General features: G+C 43.6%; 1 protein-coding gene across 1 annotated transcript in view; it reads right to left on the bottom strand.

Moving 5' to 3' along the window:
• CTNNA1 (catenin alpha 1) overlaps positions 1–11565 on the bottom strand; it is a 186074-nt gene extending 174509 nt beyond the window's left edge. Inside the window, exon 1 of the mRNA XM_068535961.1 lies at positions 11449–11565. The gene's annotated coding sequence lies outside the window, so the exon portion shown is untranslated. The remainder of the gene's footprint in view (positions 1–11448) is intronic.
• Positions 11566–12650: the final 1085 nt, after the last annotated feature.

Below are 12650 nucleotides of genomic sequence, written 5' to 3'. Positions count from 1 at the left end.
GCATACTACTCAGCCATAAAAAAGAATGAAATAATGCCATTTGCAGCAACATGGATGCAACCAGAGATTATCATTCTAAGTGAAGTAAGTCAGAAAGAGAAAGACAAATACCATATGATATCACTTATATGGGGATCTAAAATATGGCACAAATGAACCTACCTACAAAAGAGAAACAGAATCACAGACATAGAGAACAAACTTGTGGTTGCCCAGGGGAAGGTGAGGAGGGAGAGGGATGGACTGGGAGTTTGGGGTTCGTAGATGCAAACTATTACATTTAGAATGGATAAACAACAAGGTCCTAAGGTATAGCACAGGGAAATACATTCAATATCCTGTGATAAACCATATTGGAAAACAATATTAAAAAAATGCAAAAAAAAATTCTTACAGATGAAAATTACAACTACCACAATAAAATTCCCTCTCTTCTTTTACTACAATGGGACCATTGAACAGATGACAAGAAATTTTTAAAATCTAATCACACTACTCATACAATACTTGTTCCAAATGATCAAATCTTTGTTACAAATATTTAGAATAACACTCAAAGTTGCCTTTCAAACTGTATTTACCTTATATGCATTGCTCCAAACTTGCAGCCAGTGAAAAAGCACAAATTAAATCCCAATCAAAAGGGGGTTTGATAGATGACAGCCCATCAACAAGTAAATAGAAATGCATGGTAATTTCAAGCTCCATTAGAAATGGAGTTGGCGATATGCTTGCACACAGAGTAAGTTTGATAGTTATAAAAAAAAAAACTAGGGCTTCCCTGGTGGCGCAGTGGTTGAGGGTCTGCCTGCCAATGCAGGGGACACGGGTTTGAGCCCTGGTCTGGGAAGATCCCACATGCCGCGGAACAGCTAGGCCCGTGAGCCACAATTGCTGAGCCTGCGCGTCTGGACCCTGTGCCCCGCGGCGGGAGAGGCCGCGATGGTGAGAGGCCCGCGCACCGCGATGAGGAGTGGCCCCCGCTCGCCGCAACTGGGGGGAGCCCTCGCACAGAGACGAAGACCCAACACAGCCATAAATAAAAATAAATAAATAAATTTTAAAAATTTTTTTAAAAAGGGAGCATATTAATAAACATCAAAGAATAAGTGTAAGGCTTGTTTGATAAAAACTAAAAAAAAAAACTAAAGGGGAAAATAATGAACATTTAGAGGCTCCAACAGAGAAAGGGCAATGCTGAAGCTTTATTTTGAAGCACGGTTATTTCTGCACACTCTGAACTTCCAATAATGGATAAATCTAGTATAGTGCTCTTGCAAGTGAACAAAACAGCACGAGACAGGGCAAGTGAAGCCAGACTGTTCACCTCCCTAGACGGTTCGGCTCATTCAGCCCAGGCCCACAACATGGGGGGCTGAGCCAACCACTACACTGCACAAGCAACAAATACCACCCTCAATGTCTGGAAGCAAGCACAGTGGCACCTAGGCAAATTTTAGGAACTGTTGCTCTGTGAGACTCTCCGCAATGCCTGATGTGTTTAACTTTTTTCTTAAGAGAAAACAGAAGGTACTAGTAAGACAAATCATCCAACACATAAGGTATAACCAAAATTCCTTTAAGACTTCTAAGTGTGTGGCTTCACAGTCACTCAAGAGGAAAAAATGATTTGGGCTGGGAAAGCAGAAAGGATAATTGATTTCATGTTTTTCACTATTTGTTTATCTCTATATAGAAGGTCAAACTTGCAAAATACATATTTTTTGAATGAATTTATTTTTACCTGTTTATTTTTTCACTTTTTATATGCAGTAAAATTCACTCTAGTATACTATTCTACGACTTTTGACAAACTCAGTTGTATAATCACCTCCATAATAAAGAGATAGAACAGTTTAAAGAATTTATTTTATTTTCACAACAGCACACACATACAACTAAACCATAGACCCTAATTGTACAAAAGATTATTCACTTCAAGAGCAAATTTGGCATCAAATTACTGCAAAGCTACAATAATCAAAAAACTGTGGAACTGGCATAAAGACAGACACAGAGATCAATAGAACAAAATAGAGAACCCAGAAACAAACCCTCTCATAGTCAAATGATTTTCGACAAGGTGTCAAAACTATTCATGAGGAAAGGACAGTCTTTTCAATAAGTGGGGCTGAGAAAACTAGATAGCCACATGTAAAACAATGAACATGGACTCTTACCTAATATCATATATAGTAATTAACTCAAAATGGATCAAACATCTAAATGTAAGAGCTAAAACTATAAAACTCTTAGAAAAAACAAATCACAGGGGGACTTCCCTGGTGGCACAGTGGTTAAGAATCCACCTGCTAATGCAGGGGACAGGGTTTGATCCCTGGTCCAGGGAGATCCCACATGCTGTGGAGCAACTAAATCCATGTGCCACAACTACTGAGCCTGCGCTCTAGAGCCCGCAAGCCACAACTACTGAGCCCGCGTGTCACAACTACTTAAGCCCACGCGCCTAGAGCCGGTGCTCCGTGACAAGAGAAGCCACCGCAATGCGAAGCCCATGCACCACAACGAAGAGTAGTCCCCACTCGCCACAACTAGAGAAAGCCCACGTGCAGCAACGAAGACCCAACGCCGCCAAATAAATAAATAAATTTTAAAAAAATCACAGGGCAAAAGTTTCATGACATTGGACTTAGTAATGACTTCTTGGATATGACACCAAAGGCACAGGTAACAAAAGAAAAAAATAGATAAACTTCACCAAAATAAAAACCTGTGTGTACCAAAGGACATTATGAACAGAGTGAAAAGGCAATCCAGACAACAGAAGAAAATAACTGCAAAACATATATGTGAAAAGAGATTAGTATCCAGAATATATAGAAAACTAAAACTCAACAACCAAAAAAAAAAACAAACAACTCAATGATGTGCAAAACACTTGAATAGACATTTCTCCAGAGATATACAAATGGCCAATAAACCCACGAAAAGATACTCAATATCACTAATCATCTGGGGAATGCACATCAAAACTATAATGAGATACCATCTCACATTCATTAAGATGGCTACTATCAAAAAGAAAAAGAGGGCTTCCCTGGTGGCGCAGCGGTTGAGAATCTGTCTGCCAATGCAGGGCACAAGGGTTCGAGCCTTGGTCTGGGGGGATCCCACATGCCATGGAGCAACTGGGCCCGTGAGCCACAATTACTGAGCCTGCGCGTCTGGAGCCTGTGCTCCGCAGCAGGAGAGGCCGCGATAATGGGAGGCCCGCGCATCGCGATGAAGAGTGGCCCCCGCTTGCCACAACTAGAGAAGGCCCTCGCACAGAAACGAAGACCCAACACAGCCAAAAATAAATAAATAAATAAATAAAATTAAAAAAAAAAAAAAAAAGGGCAGGGTCTGTGTCCCCTATGGCCACCTTGATTAAGGGTGGACTTGTGACTCTACAGTAAGGGCGGAAATGATACTCTGACCTCTGAGGGTCAGTCATAAAAGGTCCTGCCTTAAAAAAAAAAAAAAAGAAAAAGAAAAAGAAAATAACAAGTGTTGGTAAGGATGTGGAGAAATCAGGAACCCTTGTGCCCTGCTGGTTGGAATGCAAAATGGTACAGCCACTGTGCAAAACAGTATGGCAGTTTCTCAAAAAGTTAAAAATAAACTTACCATATAATCCAGCAATTCCACTTCTGGGTATATATCCAAAAGAACTGAAAACAGTGTCTCGAAGAGATATTTGTATACCCATGTTCATAGCAGTACTATTCACAGCAGAACTATCCAAATGCTTATTAGCAAATGAAAGGATAAGCAAACTGGGATATATATAAAATATTATTCAGCCTTAAAAAGGGAAGGAAATTCTGATATATGCTACAACAAGGATGGACCCTGAGAACATTATGCTAAGTAACATAAGCTAGTCACAAAAAGATTAAGATTCCACTTATATGAGTTACCTAGAGTAGTCAAAGAGACAGAAAGAAAGGTGGTTGCCAGGAGCTGGGGTAAGGGGGTAATGGGGACTTGAAGTTTAATAGGTATAGTTTTAATTTTACAACATTAAAAGACTTCTGGAGATAAATGGTGGTGATGACTGCACAATATGAATGTACTTAATACCACTGAACTATACATTTAAAAATGGTTATGTTGGTAAATTTTATGTGTATTTTACAATTTTTTAATTAAAAAAAAAAAAGGAAGGGAAGAAAATTCTGACACATGCTACAACATAGATGAACCTCAAAGGTTAAGTGAAATAAGCCAGACACAATAGGACAAATATATGATTCCACTTATATGAGGTACCTAGAATAGGCAAATTCATAAAGAAAGAAAGTAGATAAGAGGTTACCAGGGGCTGGGGAGACGGCAGGATGGGGAGTTACTGTTAAATGAGTAGAGTTCCTGTTTAGAATGATGGAAAAGTTCTAAAATGGATGGTGATGATGGTTGCACAACATTGTAAATGCACTTAATGCTTAAAAATAGTGAAAATGGTAAATTTTATGTTATGTATATTTAACCCCAATTTAAAAACATTATTTTAAGAGTAGCAAATCTTTTCCCCCAGGAATTCCACTTCTAAGAAGTTTCCCTTAAGAAGTAAGGACAGGCAGGGCTTCCCTGGTGGCGCAGTGGTTGAGAATCTGCCTGCCAATGCAGGGGACACGGGTTCGAGCCCTGGTCTCGGAAGATCGCACATGCCGCGGAGCTACTAGGCCCGTAAGCCACAATTACTGAGCCTGCGCATCTGGAGCCTGTGCTCCGCAACAAGAGAGGCCGTGATAGTAAGAGGCCCGCGCACCGCGATAGAGTGGCCCCCACTTGCCACAACTAAAGAACGCCCTCGCACAGAAACGAAGACGCAACATAGCCATAAATAAATCAAAAAAAAAAAAAAATTAAATAAACTAGATGTAAAGCCATGCTGCCTCCACCCCCATATCAATCAGGCACAATCCTATATATAGCATAAGTATATCTACTCATATTAGATATGAGTCAGGTATCACAAAAGACTAAAATATACAAAAGAATGTAATTGCCTTGAAGGAGCTCAGCATGTAACAAAAGAATTTATGGTCCACAAGAATCTTTACGAAGGTAAATCAGCAACTCAGTGCTATGTAAATAACTGAACTAGTGCACTGGTTTTACTGATAAGACAACTTAATATGAACCAAAACATGTCCTATCCAGCAGTCCATAACTAAAAGAATAAATTAGCATTCTATCATGTTAGACATTAAAATTAATATCCTTTATAAGTCACCTTAGTCATTACATAGATGACAGTTCAAACTCTCCAACTGAGACTCATAAGATTAAAAACCCCTAAAAGCAGGTTAACATAAATCAACAGATAATGACACATAATCAATGACAAATTAGCAATAGCAGGAAACCCCCTACCATACAATTATTGTTTTGCTATGACATTTTAAAAACTACATTTAAAAAAATTCTTTCCAGAAGTTGGCTACAGGGCTTCCCTGGTGGGGCAGTGGTTAAGAATCTGCCTGCCAATGCAGGGGACATGGGTTCGATCCCTGGTCCGGGAAGATCCCACATGCTGCGGAGCAACTAAGCCCGTGCGCCACAACTACTGAGCCTGCGCTCTAGAGCCCGCGAGCCACAACTACTGAAGCCCACACGCCTACAGCCCGTGCTCTGCAATAAGAGAAGCCACCACAATGAGAAGCCCGTGCACCGCAACGAAGAGCAGCCCCAGCTCGCCTCAACTAGAGAAAGCCCGCGTGCAGCAACAAAGACCCAACACACCCAAAAATAAATAAATTTATTTTTAAAAAAAAAAAAGTTGGCTACAATAAAAACTTTAGTTCCTGCCCTCAAAGTAGACATAGCTCAGCTGGGGGGGGGGGATGGGGAGAGACACATAGGGAAAAGCTCTATGACACTGGATTTGGCAATGACTTCTTAGAAGATACCAAAAGCATGAGCAACAAAAGAAAAAACAAATAAACGGGACTTGATCAAAATTTAAAGTTTTTTAACATCAAAGGACATATCAACAGGGTAAAACTGAGAGAAAATATTGCAAGTCCTCTATCTAATAAGTGATTAACAGCCAGAATATACAAAGAACTCCTATAACTCAACAACAAAAAACCCCAAACAATTAAAATGGCCAAAGGACGTGAATTAAAGATTTCTTCAAAGAAAATATACAAATGGCCAATAATCACATGAAAAATGCTCAACAACACTAAACATTAGAGAAATGCAAATCAAAACCACAATGAAACATCAACTCACATCCATTAGAATGACTATTATTAAAAAGTAAATAATTTTTTTTTAAAATAAAAAAACAGAAAATAACAAGAGTTGGTGAAAATGTGAAGAACATGGAACACTTACACATTGCTGTTAGGAATGTAAAGTAACATAGCTACTGTGGAAAACAGTATGGCAGTTCCTCAAAAATTTAAGCATAGAATTACCATACCAAATGACCTAGAAATTCCACTTCTGGGTACATACCCAAAAGAGCTGAAAGCAGCAACACAAACACATAGTTGCACACCGATGTTCACAGCAGCATTATCCACAATGGCCAAAATATGGAGGCAACCCAAGTGTTCATCAATAGATGAATGGATAATGGAATGTTACTCAACCTTAAAAAGGAAGGAAATTCTGACACATGCTACAACATGGCTGAACCCTGAAGGCATTATGCTAAGTAAAATAAGCCAGGTACTTAACATAGTGAAATTCAAAGTGACAGAAAGTACAATGGTGGTTGCCCTCGGGCTGGGGGGAGAGGAAATGGAGAGTTATTGTTTAATGGATACGGAGTTTCAGTTTAGGACAATGAAAAATTTTTCTGGATATGGATAGCACGGTAGTGGTTACACAACAATGTGAATGTACTTAATGCCACTGAAGTGTACACATAAAGATAATTTAAATGGTAAGTTTTGTTATGTATATTTTATTTTAAAAACTAGTGAGAATGTCATAATCAGGTGCAAATATTAGAATTTCAGATAAGTTAAAGATCACTTTCAGCAACGATGATCAATGTCTCAATAGAAAAAGCATATCAATCAGCCTTCGGATGGACAGCATTTGTGTCAGAGAAGGATGGAGTATGCCAGAACAAATGCCTGGCAGATGCAGAGACATGTAGCAACAATTCACAATAGAAAATAAGGCTGAAAAATAAGTTAGGGCCAGGACTTAGAAGGTGCTGAATACCTATCTAAGATTCTGGCTAGTGCAACAGCAAGATAGCAGTACATTTCCCAAAAGAAGAATGAGTACTGCTTATGTGTAAAAGACTGAATGGTGGAGGGGAAGATAGTAAGAAATTCAACTAACTTCAGCAAACACTTACAGAGCAACAACAGTGTTCCAAATTCTCAGATTATAAAAACTGAAGGGAGAGGAGGGGTGGGTAGTGACTGCAAAGAGATTTCTAGAGTACTGGTAATTTTCTGTTTCTTGATCTGGATGGTGTCTATGGGTGGTGTTCACTCAAATAATTCATTAGACAGGTACTGCTATAATTTGAATACTTTTCTACATGTATGTTATACTTTAATTTTTTAAAGTTTTATTAAAAATAAAGGCTAGGGGCTTCCCTGGTGGCACAGTGGTTAAGAATCCGCCTGCCAATGCAGGAGACATGGGTTCGAGCCCTGGTCCTGGAAGATCCCACATGCCGCGGAGCAACTAAGCCCGTGTGCCACAACTACTGAGCCTGCGCTCTAGAGCCCAGGAGCCACAGCTACTGAAGCCCGCGCACCTAGAGCCCATGCTCCGCAACAAGAGAAGCCACCGCAATGAGAAACCCACGCGCCGCAACTAGAGAAAGCCCGCGAGCAGCAACAAAGACCCAACGCAGCCAAAAACAAACAAATAAATAAATAAATTTTAAAAAATAAATAAAGGCTAAGACCCAACTTCTAAGAAACCCCCAGCTGAGAGGAAGTAATCCATAAAAATATTTACCAAATGACATGAAAGATGCAACCACAGAGTATGTACAAGGTACCCAAGAAGCACTGAGATCCAAGAGAAAACCCAGAGGCACTAACGTCTAAGGTGAGTTTTAAAGAATAAACAAGTTTGTCAGATGGATGAGAAAAACAATGCTCCAGGCAAAGGAAAAAATATGAAAAAGGCACCAAAGCAAACAATAGAACAATTTATCCAGAGAACTACAAGTAGTTTTGATAGTTCAAAGATAAGAAGATAATCTAAACTAGAGTGGAAGTAGAGAGAAGGGAAAACAGGAATTTATGTAAGAGGAAGACCAGATGTAAAGGATTTCATCTGATTAGATCTGGGTGGAAAGGAATAAGAATGGAATGAGGATGGTTCTCAATTTGTCCATAACAGCAACTTGGTCATCAAGGCCCTCCATAACCTGACTGTTGCCTCATCTGTCATAGTTCCAACCACAAGCCAGACTCCAGACAGAAAAGACTCCTTCCTCCTTCATTCAACGTGCATCTAATTTTTTCTTTAATCTCCAGGCCAGGTACCATGCCGAAGGCTAAGGCTCACTTTCTAGCGGGAAAGGCAAACAGGGATATCAATAACAAGGTACAGTACAGTGGAGTATACCAGCTAGTGGGAAGAAGTTTGCTACCAGAAAGGAAAGTGCTAGCTTGAGTCTTGTGATAGGACTAAGAGCTCATTATAAAAGTGATGGAATACAAGTTGGGGGAGTGGGGGAGAACAAGGTGCGTCACTGAGCAAACAACAAAACAACAGTAACAGATAATCCTAGGCCCCTACATCCAATTTATATGTAAGGCTTATCTCATTTCTCCAAAATACAGCTCCCTTTATCCCACCACCTTCACTCCCACCATCTTCCTAGCTCAACTCCCTACTGCCACTTGTACACATATACAAGCCTTGCAAGCACTAGCAGGAGCAATCTTCTTAAAAAGGAAATCAGATCATGAAACTTCCTACAATGGCTTCTTACAGCTCTTAGAAGAAAATCCAAACATGTGACCTGGAGTTTCCTGGCCATCTCATGTTAAGGCCTTCTCCCCATCCTAAAAGTATTCAAGCTACACAAGTCCTCTCTTAGGTCTCTAAACACATGGAGTTCTCTCCCGTCTCAGGACCCTTATTTACACAAGCAGAATATCCTGTTCCCTCTGTCTAGATCTTCATCAGCACACAAACCACTACCCCCAACAACCAGGTCTGTCTGTCACGTCTCACACTACTGCTACTTTCTCAAAGAAATCCCAGGACTCTGCCAGTTACTGCCTATCTCTACATCTGGTTTAGGTCTAAAGAAGAAAAAGGTGTCTCATTTTGGTCCTCTTGAGTTTTTTTGGTTTTGTTTTTGTTTTCTTTTTGTCTGCATTGGGTCTTCCTTGCTGCGTGTGGGCTTTCTCTAGTTGCGGCTCATTGCGGTGTGCCGGCTTCTCATTGCGGTGGCTTCTCTTGTTGCGGAGCACGGGCTCTAGGCGCACAGGCTTCAGTAGTTGTGGCACGTGGGCTCAGTATTTGTGGCGCACGGGCTTAGCAGCTCCACAGTATGTGGGATCTTCCCGGACCAGGGCTCGAAACCCGTGTCCCCTGCACTGGCAGGTGGATTCTTAACCACTGCCCCACCAGGGAAGCCCGGTCCTCTTGAGTTTGAGACGCCTCTGGGGACACCCAAGCAGCTCTCCAGTGCACAGGTGACCATGTGGATGAGGTGAAACATCTGCACTCAAAACAGAAGCTTCCACTTTAGCACAAGTATCGGACTTTAGCATAAGTTTGATGGCAGGGAGACTGCACAGAGAACTGATTCTCAACTTGGAGGGAGAGGGCACCCCTGATCTCTTAACTCACCACAGGAATGAGATGTTACTGATGGAAGGAGGGTGATACCACATTAACGGTGTGAAAGACTGAGATATGCTGGACAGAATCCTGGGTATGAGTGTACATCACAATTCCACAAGCTCCTTCGCCCTTTTACGCTTCCTCCCAACCAAACCCTACTCCTGTTTCATCCAGTTCAAATGCCGTCCCCTCCTGGAAGCATTAGCCCCCACTCCACATCTCCATCAGTTTTTATCACTATTACTATGTAAGACTGATCCATGCACAAGTTTCTCAACAGTAGTGTTATGGTACTAAACGCCATCAGCCTTGTACTACACCTGGGGTGTGTGTGTCTCCTCCTTATTACAACTGTGAGCTCTTGGGGGCAGAGACCATTTCTTAATCAACTGTGGTCCCTTAAGAAAGTGGATAACAAATTATTTTTTAACTTGGTAAAAGTCAAAAAGGGTAAATAATTGCGCAGAGGCTATGGATTATTTCTCAACCCCTCCCTCTTGTAAAATAAAATAACACATCTTAATTTGATTTATAAATTCATACTTTCCCAAAGTAACATACACCTGTACAGTCTTTAAGAATCACTACTAAACAAAATATTTTCTCATCGAAATGCCTATCCTGTTGCAACAATACAGTGATGTAATCATTTCCTTCATCATAAACATGAAATGCCCGTAATTTAGTTGGAGACTTAACATATCTTACTCTTTTGTAAATTATTCTAAGTTTTGTACAAAACAAACACACCAAAAAAATGTTACAAAGACGCGGGAGTACATGAGAGGTTGTCAGTCCTGGATCTGAGCCAACTGCCGCCTGCATTATTGGGAAGCCATTCCTGCCAAGCCAAGGTTAGGCATTCAGTCAACATTTTTTCCAACAAGTGCTTCGCACACGCACACTCCTTTAAAAGTCAACAACAACAAAAAGGTTCCAAGGACATTCGTGAAAACTAGTACTAATCAGTGTTAAGTGCGTCCAATTAACCAGCACAAGAAGTCTGAGTAATTTCACAACAAAGGTTAACACGGTGCACGCCAGAAGTCCACACGGGCGTGGCTGCCCTTCCCAGCCAGACTGTGTCAGAGAAAAGGGCCACTCAAACTTTCACAAACGCTCGGGCCGGGAATGCGGGGCTGCGGGCCCAGCAAACGTCCTGTCCACCTGACCAGGAAGTTTCGGTGGCGGGGGTGCGACCACAGAAACCACAAACCACACGTACTTCAATGGAAAACTCAACTCCCGGACCCGCCTGCACCTGGAACAACGCGCCGACTCTTCCCCACAAGGAAGGCAGCCGAGGGGGCCCAGCGCGGGCCTGGCGCGCGCACCAAGCCCACTTGAACAAAGTTTAGAAACCGGGAGAAACTTTCAAGCGAGGAAGCGCCGCGGCGGCGCGGGGCCGGCGGCTCGCTCTGCTCCAGCCGCCGCGGCCCCTCAACTTCCCGAGCGTCAGGAAACGCCGGCCCCGCCCGGCCAGGGCCCAGGCCCGGGGCGCCGCCGGGGAAGCGGGCCGGAGGCCGCACCAGCGCCCGCCCGGAGCCCGATTCCGGGCGGGGTCGTGGGGGTGACCGCGCCCGGCCCGCCCACCCGAGGAGCCCCTCGGCCCGGCTGGGGAGCCCGCACCCGCACGAAGACAATTACCTGCGGCGAGCTCGGCAAGTGCAGGAAGATTCCCGAAGCCCGAAGCCGACTGCTGCCGCTTTGTCTCCGCCTGTCCGGCTCCGAGGAGGAAATGGGCCGCCCGGCGCCCCCGCCCCCTGCCCGCGGCCGCCCCGCGGCCCCGGCTCCGCCCGCCCTTCCCAGCACCTCCCTCCGGCGCGCTCTTCCCGGCGCCTCCCGCTGCAGCCCAGCTTTCCCGGTACTCGATTTGGGGAGAGCCCTCGACCAAAGAGCCTGGCGGTGCCAGGCCTGGACCCCCCAACAGGACCTCTTGCTCTCCGCCCCTCACCCCTGAGTTACTTAATCCCAGGCCCCTAGTGATCTAGGGATGGGAGTGACCCCCCCCCCTCCCCGAGAGGAAGGAGGAGCGCTGACTCCTGGAACAGCCCTTGAGCGGGGGAGGGCAGGTGAGTCACTGCTCCGCGCACAGGTGAGTCTCCAGGCGCGGCCTGCTCAAGCCCCACCCCCCGCTGGTGCCCCAGGGACCGGGTGAGGCGACGCAGAGTCCTGGGCGCTCTCCTCTGAGGAGTGCCACAGGTGTTCAGAGTAACAGGCTTCCGGAAAAGTGCTCTAGGTCCACCCACTGGTTTTACAGAAGGAGAAACTGAGGCCTCACAGCTTGAGGCGAAGTGGAAGTAGAATCCGACTCTAGGGACCTCATAATGTGCGATGGAAGCCCTTCTAGAAGTCACCTAACTCATCTGTCACTTGACAGATGGGGAAACCGAGAGCTCTCCTGATGGAGGACAAGAGGCTTCTCACATCAGTGTCCCCTCCTGAGATTGCCCCCCCACCCCGCCACACACACACACACACACACACACACACACACACACACACACACACACACACATACATACACACAAATTTGAAGGACCTGGCGTCTACTCCTATCCTTCTGGCCATTTACGGAATTTTATTCCCACTCTTCTGGTGAGTGTTCCCCAAAAAAACTACAAAACAAAAAACAAACCAAATACATACTCACTATCATCCTGGTATAGAAAACCCTAATGATGTTTTATCTTCATCATGGGATGATGAACGAGGTTGATTTCAGTATTGGTCTATAAATCCAAAACAATGCAAGACAGTATCCACTGCTTGTTTGGTGCTGAGCACTGAACAGGGTGCTAGGGAGACTTGCCTTCAACATGTTTACCCTTTACTACTTATATCTCCCT

Source organism: Eschrichtius robustus, chromosome 2 (genome assembly GCF_028021215.1).
Source record: "Eschrichtius robustus isolate mEscRob2 chromosome 2, mEscRob2.pri, whole genome shotgun sequence".
NCBI classification, from domain to species: Eukaryota; Metazoa; Chordata; class Mammalia; order Artiodactyla; family Eschrichtiidae; genus Eschrichtius; species Eschrichtius robustus.
Note: the sequence above shows the minus strand (reverse complement) of the source record. Positions and strands in the feature narration are given on the sequence as shown.